Below are 15301 nucleotides of genomic sequence, written 5' to 3' on the forward strand. Positions count from 1 at the left end.
GTCCCCAAAAAATCCATGACCGGGCCACTTTTTACATGTTTGCACTTTGCTCAGTGCAAGAAAAGGAGCGACAGCAACCCTCCCCTGGAGAGCTGCCAGCGGACTGGCAGGCAGAGCCCTGGCTGCAGCCCCTTATATAGCCTGTGCCCAAGCCCTTGTGACATCATCGGGTGACTTCCTGTGAGCACCTGCTGCTCAGGTGCCTGCATCAGTGGCAGGCAGTGAGTGTATGTGAAGCAGGCTAGTAGGATGGCATCTCCTGTTTAGGCTTTTCGCTTCCTAGCCTGTGTCTTCCTCTTGTGGCACAAACCGCACGTCCAGACGCTCTGTTTTACGGGGAAAGAGGATGAACGCAGATAAACGCACTGTGTTTTCAAACAGCCAGAGCAAGCCTGCCAGGCTAGAGACTTGACTTCCTCTGCCCTCCACACTCTCTCCTAGCGTGTTGCCGGAATGCAGGGAGCCGGAAGCCTGCATTACTTTTCTTTTCGGCGCGGAGGCTCGACGGCTGTTCCGGCGGTGGGCGGTGCCATGCAGATGTAATCAGGCGTCAGCTGAGCCTGGCCCGGGCGTCTGCGTTTAGCACAGGTGCGCCCATCCCGGTGGCCCGGCAGGCCTGCAGAGGCAGTGGGAAGGGGGCCCCCCCTGGCAGCCGGCCGGGGTTAGCCGGCTGTGCCGTGCAGGGCTGTCCTGTGCGCTTTTTGCCGCTGCTGCATTAAGACTGAGGGTAGTTTGCCTTAGTTCCCATTGCAGTACCTCCAGGACCAGAGCACCCCAGAGCGGTTCTGCTGCGGTTTACGATCCGCTTGCGGGTGCGGATCTGCTAGGGTAATGTATTTCAATGGGCTGGTGCACACCAGAGCGGGAGGCGTTTTGCAGAAACGCATACTCCCGGGCTGCTGCAGATTTTGGATTGCGGATGCGTTTCTGCCTCAATGTTAAGTATAGGAAAAACGCAAGTTGTGTCGTGTCTGGTCTGCTTCCGTTTCTGCATCTGTGTCATTTATTAAGTGAGTCTGTATTTCGCCTGGCTATAAGAACCCGAGAACAGACAAGAAAAGAAGGTAGGGAAAAAAAACGACAAAAAAAAAAAACGAAACTTTTTTTTTTTTTTTTTTAAATTTTACTTTGGATGAACTCTACTTGCGCTACCCAGTTGCTGTGTCCCCAAAAAATCCATGACCGGGCCACTTTTTACATGTTTGCACTTTGCTCAGTGCAAGAAAAGGAGCGACAGCAACCCTCCCCTGGAGAGCTGCCAGCGGACTGGCAGGCAGAGCCCTGGCTGCAGCCCCTTATATAGCCTGTGCCCAAGCCCTTGTGACATCATCGGGTGACTTCCTGTGAGCACCTGCTGCTCAGGTGCCTGCATCAGTGGCAGGCAGTGAGTGTATGTGAAGCAGGCTAGTAGGATGGCATCTCCTGTTTAGGCTTTTCGCTTCCTAGCCTGTGTCTTCCTCTTGTGGCACAAACCGCACGTCCAGACGCTCTGTTTTACGGGGAAAGAGGATGAACGCAGATAAACGCACTGTGTTTTCAAACAGCCAGAGCAAGCCTGCCAGGCTAGAGACTTGACTTCCTCTGCCCTCCACACTCTCTCCTAGCGTGTTGCCGGAATGCAGGGAGCCGGAAGCCTGCATTACTTTTCTTTTCGGCGCGGAGGCTCGACGGCTGTTCCGGCGGTGGGCGGTGCCATGCAGATGTAATCAGGCGTCAGCTGAGCCTGGCCCGGGCGTCTGCGTTTAGCACAGGTGCGCCCATCCCGGTGGCCCGGCAGGCCTGCAGAGGCAGTGGGAAGGGGGCCCCCCCTGGCAGCCGGCCGGGGTTAGCCGGCTGTGCCGTGCAGGGCTGTCCTGTGCGCTTTTTGCCGCTGCTGCATTAAGACTGAGGGTAGTTTGCCTTAGTTCCCATTGCAGTACCTCCAGGACCAGAGCACCCCAGAGCGGTTCTGCTGCGGTTTACGATCCGCTTGCGGGTGCGGATCCGCTAGGGTAATGTATTTCAATGGGCTGGTGCACACCAGAGCGGGAGGCGTTTTGCAGAAACGCATACTCCCGGGCTGCTGCAGATTTTGGATTGCGGATGCGTTTCTGCCTCAATGTTAAGTATAGGAAAAACGCAAGTTGTGTCTGGTCTGCTTCCGTTTCTGCATCTGTGTCATTTATTAAGTGAGTCTGTATTTCGCCTGGCTATAAGAACCCGAGAACAGACAAGAAAAGAAGGTAGGGAAAAAAAACGACAAAAAAAAAAAAACGAAACTTTTTTTTTTTTTTTTTTTTTTTTAAATTTTACTTTGGATGAACTCTACTTGCGCTACCCAGTTGCTGTGTCCCCAAAAAATCCATGACCGGGCCACTTTTTACATGTTTGCACTTTGCTCAGTGCAAGAAAAGGAGCGACAGCAACCCTCCCCTGGAGAGCTGCCAGCGGACTGGCAGGCAGAGCCCTGGCTGCAGCCCCTTATATAGCCTGTGCCCAAGCCCTTGTGACATCATCGGGTGACTTCCTGTGAGCACCTGCTGCTCAGGTGCCTGCATCAGTGGCAGGCAGTGAGTGTATGTGAAGCAGGCTAGTAGGATGGCATCTCCTGTTTAGGCTTTTCGCTTCCTAGCCTGTGTCTTCCTCTTGTGGCACAAACCGCACGTCCAGACGCTCTGTTTTACGGGGAAAGAGGATGAACGCAGATAAACGCACTGTGTTTTCAAACAGCCAGAGCAAGCCTGCCAGGCTAGAGACTTGACTTCCTCTGCCCTCCACACTCTCTCCTAGCGTGTTGCCGGAATGCAGGGAGCCGGAAGCCTGCATTACTTTTCTTTTCGGCGCGGAGGCTCGACGGCTGTTCCGGCGGTGGGCGGTGCCATGCAGATGTAATCAGGCGTCAGCTGAGCCTGGCCCGGGCGTCTGCGTTTAGCACAGGTGCGCCCATCCCGGTGGCCCGGCAGGCCTGCAGAGGCAGTGGGAAGGGGGCCCCCCTGGCAGCCGGCCGGGGTTAGCCGGCTGTGCCGTGCAGGGCTGTCCTGTGCGCTTTTTGCCGCTGCTGCATTAAGACTGAGGGTAGTTTGCCTTAGTTCCCATTGCAGTACCTCCAGGACCAGAGCACCCCAGAGCGGTTCTGCTGCGGTTTACGATCCGCTTGCGGGTGCGGATCCGCTAGGGTAATGTATTTCAATGGGCTGGTGCACACCAGAGCGGGAGGCGTTTTGCAGAAACGCATACTCCCGGGCTGCTGCAGATTTTGGATTGCGGATGCGTTTCTGCCTCAATGTTAAGTATAGGAAAAACGCAAGTTGTGTCGTGTCTGGTCTGCTTCCGTTTCTGCATCTGTGTCATTTATTAAGTGAGTCTGTATTTCGCCTGGCTATAAGAACCCGAGAACAGACAAGAAAAGAAGGTAGGGAAAAAAAACGACAAAAAAAAAAAAACGAAACTTTTTTTTTTTTTTTTTTTTAATTTTACTTTGGATGAACTCTACTTGCGCTACCCAGTTGCTGTGTCCCCAAAAAATCCATGACCGGGCCACTTTTTACATGTTTGCACTTTGCTCAGTGCAAGAAAAGGAGCGACAGCAACCCTCCCCTGGAGAGCTGCCAGCGGACTGGCAGGCAGAGCCCTGGCTGCAGCCCCTTATATAGCCTGTGCCCAAGCCCTTGTGACATCATCGGGTGACTTCCTGTGAGCACCTGCTGCTCAGGTGCCTGCATCAGTGGCAGGCAGTGAGTGTATGTGAAGCAGGCTAGTAGGATGGCATCTCCTGTTTAGGCTTTTCGCTTCCTAGCCTGTGTCTTCCTCTTGTGGCACAAACCGCACGTCCAGACGCTCTGTTTTACGGGGAAAGAGGATGAACGCAGATAAACGCACTGTGTTTTCAAACAGCCAGAGCAAGCCTGCCAGGCTAGAGACTTGACTTCCTCTGCCCTCCACACTCTCTCCTAGCGTGTTGCCGGAATGCAGGGAGCCGGAAGCCTGCATTACTTTTCTTTTCGGCGCGGAGGTTCGACGGCTGTTCCGGCGGTGGGCGGTGCCATGCAGATGTAATCAGGCGTCAGCTGAGCCTGGCCCGGGCGTCTGCGTTTAGCACAGGTGCGCCCATCCCGGTGGCCCGGCAGGCCTGCAGAGGCAGTGGGAAGGGGGCCCCCCCTGGCAGCCGGCCGGGGTTAGCCGGCTGTGCCGTGCAGGGCTGTCCTGTGCGCTTTTTGCCGCTGCTGCATTAAGACTGAGGGTAGTTTGCCTTAGTTCCCATTGCAGTACCTCCAGGACCAGAGCACCCCAGAGCGGTTCTGCTGCGGTTTACGATCCGCTTGCGGGTGCGGATCCGCTAGGGTAATGTATTTCAATGGGCTGGTGCACACCAGAGCGGGAGGCGTTTTGCAGAAACGCATACTCCCGGGCTGCTGCAGATTTTGGATTGTGGATGCGTTTCTGCCTCAATGTTAAGTATAGGAAAAACGCAAGTTGTGTCGTGTCTGGTCTGCTTCCGTTTCTGCATCTGTGTCATTTATTAAGTGAGTCTGTATTTCGCCTGGCTATAAGAACCCGAGAACAGACAAGAAAAGAAGGTAGGGAAAAAAAACGACAAAAAAAAAAAACGAAACTTTTTTTTTTTTTTTTTTTTTTTTTTAAATTTTACTTTGGATGAACTCTACTTGCGCTACCCAGTTGCTGTGTCCCCAAAAAATCCATGACCGGGCCACTTTTTACATGTTTGCACTTTGCTCAGTGCAAGAAAAGGAGCGACAGCAACCCTCCCCTGGAGAGCTGCCAGCGGACTGGCAGGCAGAGCCCTGGCTGCAGCCCCTTATATAGCCTGTGCCCAAGCCCTTGTGACATCATCGGGTGACTTCCTGTGAGCACCTGCTGCTCAGGTGCCTGCATCAGTGGCAGGCAGTGAGTGTATGTGAAGCAGGCTAGTAGGATGGCATCTCCTGTTTAGGCTTTTCGCTTCCTAGCCTGTGTCTTCCTCTTGTGGCACAAACCGCACGTCCAGACGCTCTGTTTTACGGGGAAAGAGGATGAACGCAGATAAACGCACTGTGTTTTCAAACAGCCAGAGCAAGCCTGCCAGGCTAGAGACTTGACTTCCTCTGCCCTCCACACTCTCTCCTAGCGTGTTGCCGGAATGCAGGGAGCCGGAAGCCTGCATTACTTTTCTTTTCGGCGCGGAGGCTCGACGGCTGTTCCGGCGGTGGGCGGTGCCATGCAGATGTAATCAGGCGTCAGCTGAGCCTGGCCCGGGCGTCTGCGTTTAGCACAGGTGCGCCCATCCCGGTGGCCCGGCAGGCCTGCAGAGGCAGTGGGAAGGGGCCCCCCCCTGGCAGCCGGCCGGGGTTAGCCGGCTGTGCCGTGCAGGGCTGTCCTGTGCGCTTTTTGCCGCTGCTGCATTAAGACTGAGGGTAGTTTGCCTTAGTTCCCATTGCAGTACCTCCAGGACCAGAGCACCCCAGAGCGGTTCTGCTGCGGTTTACGATCCGCTTGCGGGTGCGGATCCGCTAGGGTAATGTATTTCAATGGGCTGGTGCACACCAGAGCGGGAGGCGTTTTGCAGAAACGCATACTCCCGGGCTGCTGCAGATTTTGGATTGCGGATGCGTTTCTGCCTCAATGTTAAGTATAGGAAAAACGCAAGTTGTGTCGTGTCTGGTCTGCTTCCGTTTCTGCATCTGTGTCATTTATTAAGTGAGTCTGTATTTCGCCTGGCTATAAGAACCCGAGAACAGACAAGAAAAGAAGGTAGGGAAAAAAAACGACAAAAAAAAAAAAACGAAACTTTTTTTTTTTTTTTTTTTTTTTTTAAATTTTACTTTGGATGAACTCTACTTGCGCTACCCAGTTGCTGTGTCCCCAAAAAATCCATGACCGGGCCACTTTTTACATGTTTGCACTTTGCTCAGTGCAAGAAAAGGAGCGACAGCAACCCTCCCCTGGAGAGCTGCCAGCGGACTGGCAGGCAGAGCCCTGGCTGCAGCCCCTTATATAGCCTGTGCCCAAGCCCTTGTGACATCATCGGGTGACTTCCTGTGAGCACCTGCTGCTCAGGTGCCTGCATCAGTGGCAGGCAGTGAGTGTATGTGAAGCAGGCTAGTAGGATGGCATCTCCTGTTTAGGCTTTTCGCTTCCTAGCCTGTGTCTTCCTCTTGTGGCACAAACCGCACGTCCAGACGCTCTGTTTTACGGGGAAAGAGGATGAACGCAGATAAACGCACTGTGTTTTCAAACAGCCAGAGCAAGCCTGCCAGGCTAGAGACTTGACTTCCTCTGCCCTCCACACTCTCTCCTAGCGTGTTGCCGGAATGCAGGGAGCCGGAAGCCTGCATTACTTTTCTTTTCGGCGCGGAGGCTCGACGGCTGTTCCGGCGGTGGGCGGTGCCATGCAGATGTAATCAGGCGTCAGCTGAGCCTGGCCCGGGCGTCTGCGTTTAGCACAGGTGCGCCCATCCCGGTGGCCCGGCAGGCCTGCAGAGGCAGTGGGAAGGGGGCCCCCCCTGGCAGCCGGCCGGGGTTAGCCGGCTGTGCCGTGCAGGGCTGTCCTGTGCGCTTTTTGCCGCTGCTGCATTAAGACTGAGGGTAGTTTGCCTTAGTTCCCATTGCAGTACCTCCAGGACCAGAGCACCCCAGAGCGGTTCTGCTGCGGTTTACGATCTGCTTGCGGGTGCGGATCCGCTAGGGTAATGTATTTCAATGGGCTGGTGCACACCAGAGCGGGAGGCGTTTTGCAGAAACGCATACTCCCGGGCTGCTGCAGATTTTGGATTGCGGATGCGTTTCTGCCTCAATGTTAAGTATAGGAAAAACGCAAGTTGTGTCGTGTCTGGTCTGCTTCCGTTTCTGCATCTGTGTCATTTATTAAGTGAGTCTGTATTTCGCCTGGCTATAAGAACCCGAGAACAGACAAGAAAAGAAGGTAGGGAAAAAAAACGACAAAAAAAAAAACGAAACTTTTTTTTTTTTTTTTTTTTTAATTTTACTTTGGATGAACTCTACTTGCGCTACCCAGTTGCTGTGTCCCCAAAAAATCCATGACCGGGCCACTTTTTACATGTTTGCACTTTGCTCAGTGCAAGAAAAGGAGCGACAGCAACCCTCCCCTGGAGAGCTGCCAGCGGACTGGCAGGCAGAGCCCTGGCTGCAGCCCCTTATATAGCCTGTGCCCAAGCCCTTGTGACATCATCGGGTGACTTCCTGTGAGCACCTGCTGCTCAGGTGCCTGCATCAGTGGCAGGCAGTGAGTGTATGTGAAGCAGGCTAGTAGGATGGCATCTCCTGTTTAGGCTTTTCGCTTCCTAGCCTGTGTCTTCCTCTTGTGGCACAAACCGCACGTCCAGACGCTCTGTTTTACGGGGAAAGAGGATAACCGCAGATAAACGCACTGTGTTTTCAAACAGCCAGAGCAAGCCTGCCAGGCTAGAGACTTGACTTCCTCTGCCCTCCACACTCTCTCCTAGCGTGTTGCCGGAATGCAGGGAGCCGGAAGCCTGCATTACTTTTCTTTTCGGCGCGGAGGCTCGACGGCTGTTCCGGCGGTGGGCGGTGCCATGCAGATGTAATCAGGCGTCAGCTGAGCCTGGCCCGGGCGTCTGCGTTTAGCACAGGTGCGCCCATCCCGGTGGCCCGGCAGGCCTGCAGAGGCAGTGGGAAGGGGGCCCCCCCTGGCAGCCGGCCGGGGTTAGCCGGCTGTGCCGTGCAGGGCTGTCCTGTGCGCTTTTTGCCGCTGCTGCATTAAGACTGAGGGTAGTTTGCCTTAGTTCCCATTGCAGTACCTCCAGGACCAGAGCACCCCAGAGCGGTTCTGCTGCGGTTTACGATCCGCTTGCGGGTGCGGATCCGCTAGGGTAATGTATTTCAATGGGCTGGTGCACACCAGAGCGGGAGGCGTTTTGCAGAAACGCATACTCCCGGGCTGCTGCAGATTTTGGATTGCGGATGCGTTTCTGCCTCAATGTTAAGTATAGGAAAAACGCAAGTTGTGTCGTGTCTGGTCTGCTTCCGTTTCTGCATCTGTGTCATTTATTAAGTGAGTCTGTATTTCGCCTGGCTATAAGAACCCGAGAACAGACAAGAAAAGAAGGTAGGGAAAAAAAACGACAAAAAAAAAAAAAACGAAACTTTTTTTTTTTTTTTTTTTTTTTTAAATTTTACTTTGGATGAACTCTACTTGCGCTACCCAGTTGCTGTGTCCCCAAAAAATCCATGACCGGGCCACTTTTTACATGTTTGCACTTTGCTCAGTGCAAGAAAAGGAGCGACAGCAACCCTCCCCTGGAGAGCTGCCAGCGGACTGGCAGGCAGAGCCCTGGCTGCAGCCCCTTATATAGCCTGTGCCCAAGCCCTTGTGACATCATCGGGTGACTTCCTGTGAGCACCTGCTGCTCAGGTGCCTGCATCAGTGGCAGGCAGTGAGTGTATGTGAAGCAGGCTAGTAGGATGGCATCTCCTGTTTAGGCTTTTCGCTTCCTAGCCTGTGTCTTCCTCTTGTGGCACAAACCGCACGTCCAGACGCTCTGTTTTACGGGGAAAGAGGATGAACGCAGATAAACGCACTGTGTTTTCAAACAGCCAGAGCAAGCCTGCCAGGCTAGAGACTTGACTTCCTCTGCCCTCCACACTCTCTCCTAGCGTGTTGCCGGAATGCAGGGAGCCGGAAGCCTGCATTACTTTTCTTTTCGGCGCGGAGGCTCGACGGCTGTTCCGGCGGTGGGCGGTGCCATGCAGATGTAATCAGGCGTCAGCTGAGCCTGGCCCGGGCGTCTGCGTTTAGCACAGGTGCGCCCATCCCGGTGGCCCGGCAGGCCTGCAGAGGCAGTGGGAAGGGGGCCCCCCCTGGCAGCCGGCCGGGGTTAGCCGGCTGTGCCGTGCAGGGCTGTCCTGTGCGCTTTTTGCCGCTGCTGCATTAAGACTGAGGGTAGTTTGCCTTAGTTCCCATTGCAGTACCTCCAGGACCAGAGCACCCCAGAGCGGTTCTGCTGCGGTTTACGATCCGCTTGCGGGTGCGGATCCGCTAGGGTAATGTATTTCAATGGGCTGGTGCACACCAGAGCGGGAGGCGTTTTGCAGAAACGCATACTCCCGGGCTGCTGCAGATTTTGGATTGCGGATGCGTTTCTGCCTCAATGTTAAGTATAGGAAAAACGCAAGTTGTGTCGTGTCTGGTCTGCTTCCGTTTCTGCATCTGTGTCATTTATTAAGTGAGTCTGTATTTCGCCTGGCTATAAGAACCCGAGAACAGACAAGAAAAGAAGGTAGGGAAAAAAAACGACAAAAAAAAAAAACGAAACTTTTTTTTTTTTTTTTTTTTTAAATTTTACTTTGGATGAACTCTACTTGCGCTACCCAGTTGCTGTGTCCCCAAAAAATCCATGACCGGGCCACTTTTTACATGTTTGCACTTTGCTCAGTGCAAGAAAAGGAGCGACAGCAACCCTCCCCTGGAGAGCTGCCAGCGGACTGGCAGGCAGAGCCCTGGCTGCAGCCCCTTATATAGCCTGTGCCCAAGCCCTTGTGACATCATCGGGTGACTTCCTGTGAGCACCTGCTGCTCAGGTGCCTGCATCAGTGGCAGGCAGTGAGTGTATGTGAAGCAGGCTAGTAGGATGGCATCTCCTGTTTAGGCTTTTCGCTTCCTAGCCTGTGTCTTCCTCTTGTGGCACAAACCGCACGTCCAGACGCTCTGTTTTACGGGGAAAGAGGATGAACGCAGATAAACGCACTGTGTTTTCAAACAGCCAGAGCAAGCCTGCCAGGCTAGAGACTTGACTTCCTCTGCCCTCCACACTCTCTCCTAGCGTGTTGCCGGAATGCAGGGAGCCGGAAGCCTGCATTACTTTTCTTTTCGGCGCGGAGGCTCGACGGCTGTTCCGGCGGTGGGCGGTGCCATGCAGATGTAATCAGGCGTCAGCTGAGCCTGGCCCGGGCGTCTGCGTTTAGCACAGGTGCGCCCATCCCGGTGGCCCGGCAGGCCTGCAGAGGCAGTGGGAAGGGGGCCCCCCCTGGCAGCCGGCCGGGGTTAGCCGGCTGTGCCGTGCAGGGCTGTCCTGTGCGCTTTTTGCCGCTGCTGCATTAAGACTGAGGGTAGTTTGCCTTAGTTCCCATTGCAGTACCTCCAGGACCAGAGCACCCCAGAGCGGTTCTGCTGCGGTTTACGATCCGCTTGCGGGTGCGGATCTGCTAGGGTAATGTATTTCAATGGGCTGGTGCACACCAGAGCGGGAGGCGTTTTGCAGAAACGCATACTCCCGGGCTGCTGCAGATTTTGGATTGCGGATGCGTTTCTGCCTCAATGTTAAGTATAGGAAAAACGCAAGTTGTGTCGTGTCTGGTCTGCTTCCGTTTCTGCATCTGTGTCATTTATTAAGTGAGTCTGTATTTCGCCTGGCTATAAGAACCCGAGAACAGACAAGAAAAGAAGGTAGGGAAAAAAAACGACAAAAAAAAAAAAACGAAACTTTTTTTTTTTTTTTTTTTTTTTTAAATTTTACTTTGGATGAACTCTACTTGCGCTACCCAGTTGCTGTGTCCCCAAAAAATCCATGACCGGGCCACTTTTTACATGTTTGCACTTTGCTCAGTGCAAGAAAAGGAGCGACAGCAACCCTCCCCTGGAGAGCTGCCAGCGGACTGGCAGGCAGAGCCCTGGCTGCAGCCCCTTATATAGCCTGTGCCCAAGCCCTTGTGACATCATCGGGTGACTTCCTGTGAGCACCTGCTGCTCAGGTGCCTGCATCAGTGGCAGGCAGTGAGTGGATGTGAAGCAGGCTAGTAGGATGGCATCTCCTGTTTAGGCTTTTCGCTTCCTAGCCTGTGTCTTCCTCTTGTGGCACAAACCGCACGTCCAGACGCTCTGTTTTACGGGGAAAGAGGATGAACGCAGATAAACGCACTGTGTTTTCAAACAGCCAGAGCAAGCCTGCCAGGCTAGAGACTTGACTTCCTCTGCCCTCCACACTCTCTCCTAGCGTGTTGCCGGAATGCAGGGAGCCGGAAGCCTGCATTACTTTTCTTTTCGGCGCGGAGGCTCGACGGCTGTTCCGGCGGTGGGCGGTGCCATGCAGATGTAATCAGGCGTCAGCTGAGCCTGGCCCGGGCATCTGCGTTTAGCACAGGTGCGCCCATCCCGGTGGCCCGGCAGGCCTGCAGAGGCAGTGGGAAGGGGGCCCCCCCTGGCAGCCGGCCGGGGTTAGCCGGCTGTGCCGTGCAGGGCTGTCCTGTGCGCTTTTTGCCGCTGCTGCATTAAGACTGAGGGTAGTTTGCCTTAGTTCCCATTGCAGTACCTCCAGGACCAGAGCACCCCAGAGCGGTTCTGCTGCGGTTTACGATCCGCTTGCGGGTGCGGATCCGCTAGGGTAATGTATTTCAATGGGCTGGTGCACACCAGAGCGGGAGGCGTTTTGCAGAAACGCATACTCCCGGGCTGCTGCAGATTTTGGATTGCGGATGTGTTTCTGCCTCAATGTTAAGTATAGGAAAAACGCAAGTTGTGTCGTGTCTGGTCTGCTTCCGTTTCTGCATCTGTGTCATTTATTAAGTGAGTCTGTATTTCGCCTGGCTATAAGAACCCGAGAACAGACAAGAAAAGAAGGTAGGGAAAAAAAACGACAAAAAAAAAAAAACGAAACTTTTTTTTTTTTTTTTTTTTTTAAATTTTACTTTGGATGAACTCTACTTGCGCTACCCAGTTGCTGTGTCCCCAAAAAATCCATGACCGGGCCACTTTTTACATGTTTGCACTTTGCTCAGTGCAAGAAAAGGAGCGACAGCAACCCTCCCCTGGAGAGCTGCCAGCGGACTGGCAGGCAGAGCCCTGGCTGCAGCCCCTTATATAGCCTGTGCCCAAGCCCTTGTGACATCATCGGGTGACTTCCTGTGAGCACCTGCTGCTCAGGTGCCTGCATCAGTGGCAGGCAGTGAGTGTATGTGAAGCAGGCTAGTAGGATGGCATCTCCTGTTTAGGCTTTTCGCTTCCTAGCCTGTGTCTTCCTCTTGTGGCACAAACCGCACGTCCAGACGCTCTGTTTTACGGGGAAAGAGGATGAACGCAGATAAACGCACTGTGTTTTCAAACAGCCAGAGCAAGCCTGCCAGGCTAGAGACTTGACTTCCTCTGCCCTCCACACTCTCTCCTAGCGTGTTGCCGGAATGCAGGGAGCCGGAAGCCTGCATTACTTTTCTTTTCGGCGCGGAGGCTCGACGGCTGTTCCGGCGGTGGGCGGTGCCATGCAGATGTAATCAGGCGTCAGCTGAGCCTGGCCCGGGCGTCTGCGTTTAGCACAGGTGCGCCCATCCCGGTGGCCCGGCAGGCCTGCAGAGGCAGTGGGAAGGGGGCCCCCCCTGGCAGCCGGCCGGGGTTAGCCGGCTGTGCCGTGCAGGGCTGTCCTGTGCGCTTTTTGCCGCTGCTGCATTAAGACTGAGGGTAGTTTGCCTTAGTTCCCATTGCAGTACCTCCAGGACCAGAGCACCCCAGAGCGGTTCTGCTGCGGTTTACGATCTGCTTGCGGGTGCGGATCCGCTAGGGTAATGTATTTCAATGGGCTGGTGCACACCAGAGCGGGAGGCGTTTTGCAGAAACGCATACTCCCGGGCTGCTGCAGATTTTGGATTGCGGATGCGTTTCTGCCTCAATGTTAAGTATAGGAAAAACGCAAGTTGTGTCGTGTCTGGTCTGCTTCCGTTTCTGCATCTGTGTCATTTATTAAGTGAGTCTGTATTTCGCCTGGCTATAAGAACCCGAGAACAGACAAGAAAAGAAGGTAGGGAAAAAAAACGACAAAAAAAAAAAAAACGAAACTTTTTTTTTTTTTTTTTTTTTTTAAATTTTACTTTGGATGAACTCTACTTGCGCTACCCAGTTGCTGTGTCCCCAAAAAATCCATGACCGGGCCACTTTTTACATGTTTGCACTTTGCTCAGTGCAAGAAAAGGAGCGACAGCAACCCTCCCCTGGAGAGCTGCCAGCGGACTGGCAGGCAGAGCCCTGGCTGCAGCCCCTTATATAGCCTGTGCCCAAGCCCTTGTGACATCATCGGGTGACTTCCTGTGAGCACCTGCTGCTCAGGTGCCTGCATCAGTGGCAGGCAGTGAGTGTATGTGAAGCAGGCTAGTAGGATGGCATCTCCTGTTTAGGCTTTTCGCTTCCTAGCCTGTGTCTTCCTCTTGTGGCACAAACCGCACGTCCAGACGCTCTGTTTTACGGGGAAAGAGGATGAACGCAGATAAACGCACTGTGTTTTCAAACAGCCAGAGCAAGCCTGCCAGGCTAGAGACTTGACTTCCTCTGCCCTCCACACTCTCTCCTAGCGTGTTGCCGGAATGCAGGGAGCCGGAAGCCTGCATTACTTTTCTTTTCGGCGCGGAGGCTCGACGGCTGTTCCGGCGGTGGGCGGTGCCATGCAGATGTAATCAGGCGTCAGCTGAGCCTGGCCCGGGCGTCTGCGTTTAGCACAGGTGCGCCCATCCCGGTGGCCCGGCAGGCCTGCAGAGGCAGTGGGAAGGGGGCCCCCCCTGGCAGCCGGCCGGGGTTAGCCGGCTGTGCCGTGCAGGGCTGTCCTGTGCGCTTTTTGCCGCTGCTGCATTAAGACTGAGGGTAGTTTGCCTTAGTTCCCATTGCAGTACCTCCAGGACCAGAGCACCCCAGAGCGGTTCTGCTGCGGTTTACGATCCGCTTGCGGGTGCGGATCCGCTAGGGTAATGTATTTCAATGGGCTGGTGCACACCAGAGCGGGAGGCGCTTTGCAGAAACGCATACTCCCGGGCTGCTGCAGATTTTGGATTGCGGATGCGTTTCTGCCTCAATGTTAAGTATAGGAAAAACGCAAGTTGTGTCGTGTCTGGTCTGCTTCCGTTTCTGCATCTGTGTCATTTATTAAGTGAGTCTGTATTTCGCCTGGCTATAAGAACCCGAGAACAGACAAGAAAAGAAGGTAGGGAAAAAAAACGACAAAAAAAAAAAAAACGAAACTTTTTTTTTTTTAATTTTACTTTGGATGAACTCTACTTGCGCTACCCAGTTGCTGTGTCCCCAAAAAATCCATGACCGGGCCACTTTTTACATGTTTGCACTTTGCTCAGTGCAAGAAAAGGAGCGACAGCAACCCTCCCCTGGAGAGCTGCCAGCGGACTGGCAGGCAGAGCCCTGGCTGCAGCCCCTTATATAGCCTGTGCCCAAGCCCTTGTGACATCATCGGGTGACTTCCTGTGAGCACCTGCTGCTCAGGTGCCTGCATCAGTGGCAGGCAGTGAGTGTATGTGAAGCAGGCTAGTAGGATGGCATCTCCTGTTTAGGCTTTTCGCTTCCTAGCCTGTGTCTTCCTCTTGTGGCACAAACCGCACGTCCAGACGCTCTGTTTTACGGGGAAAGAGGATGAACGCAGATAAACGCACTGTGTTTTCAAACAGCCAGAGCAAGCCTGCCAGGCTAGAGACTTGACTTCCTCTGCCCTCCACACTCTCTCCTAGCGTGTTGCCGGAATGCAGGGAGCCGGAAGCCTGCATTACTTTTATTTTCGGCGCGGAGGCTCGACGGCTGTTCCGGCGGTGGGCGGTGCCATGCAGATGTAATCAGGCGTCAGCTGAGCCTGGCCCGGGCGTCTGCGTTTAGCACAGGTGCGCCCATCCCGGTGGCCCGGCAGGCCTGCAGAGGCAGTGGGAAGGGGGCCCCCCCTGGCAGCCGGCCGGGGTTAGCCGGCTGTGCCGTGCAGGGCTGTCCTGTGCGCTTTTTGCCGCTGCTGCATTAAGACTGAGGGTAGTTTGCCTTAGTTCCCATTGCAGTACCTCCAGGACCAGAGCACCCCAGAGCGGTTCTGCTGCGGTTTACGATCCGCTTGCGGGTGCGGATCCGCTAGGGTAATGTATTTCAATGGGCTGGTGCACACCAGAGCGGGAGGCGTTTTGCAGAAACGCATACTCCCGGGCTGCTGCAGATTTTGGATTGCGGATGCGTTTCTGCCTCAATGTTAAGTATAGGAAAAACGCAAGTTGTGTCGTGTCTGGTCTGCTTCCGTTTCTGCATCTGTGTCATTTATTAAGTGAGTCTGTATTTCGCCTGGCTATAAGAACCCGAGAACAGACAAGAAAAGAAGGTAGGGAAAAAAAACGACAAAAAAAAAAAAACGAAACTTTTTTTTTTTTTTTTTTTTTAAATTTTACTTTGGATGAACTCTACTTGCGCTACCCAGTTGCTGTGTCCCCAAAAAATCCATGACCGGGCCACTTTTTACATGTTTGCACTTTGCTCAGTGCAAGAAAAGGAGCGACAGCAACCCTCCCCTGGAGAGCTGCCAGCGGACTGGCAGGCAGAGCCCTGGCTGCAGCCCCT

Source organism: Hyperolius riggenbachi, chromosome 10 (assembly GCF_040937935.1).
Source record: "Hyperolius riggenbachi isolate aHypRig1 chromosome 10, aHypRig1.pri, whole genome shotgun sequence".
Lineage (NCBI taxonomy): Eukaryota > Metazoa > Chordata > Amphibia > Anura > Hyperoliidae > Hyperolius > Hyperolius riggenbachi.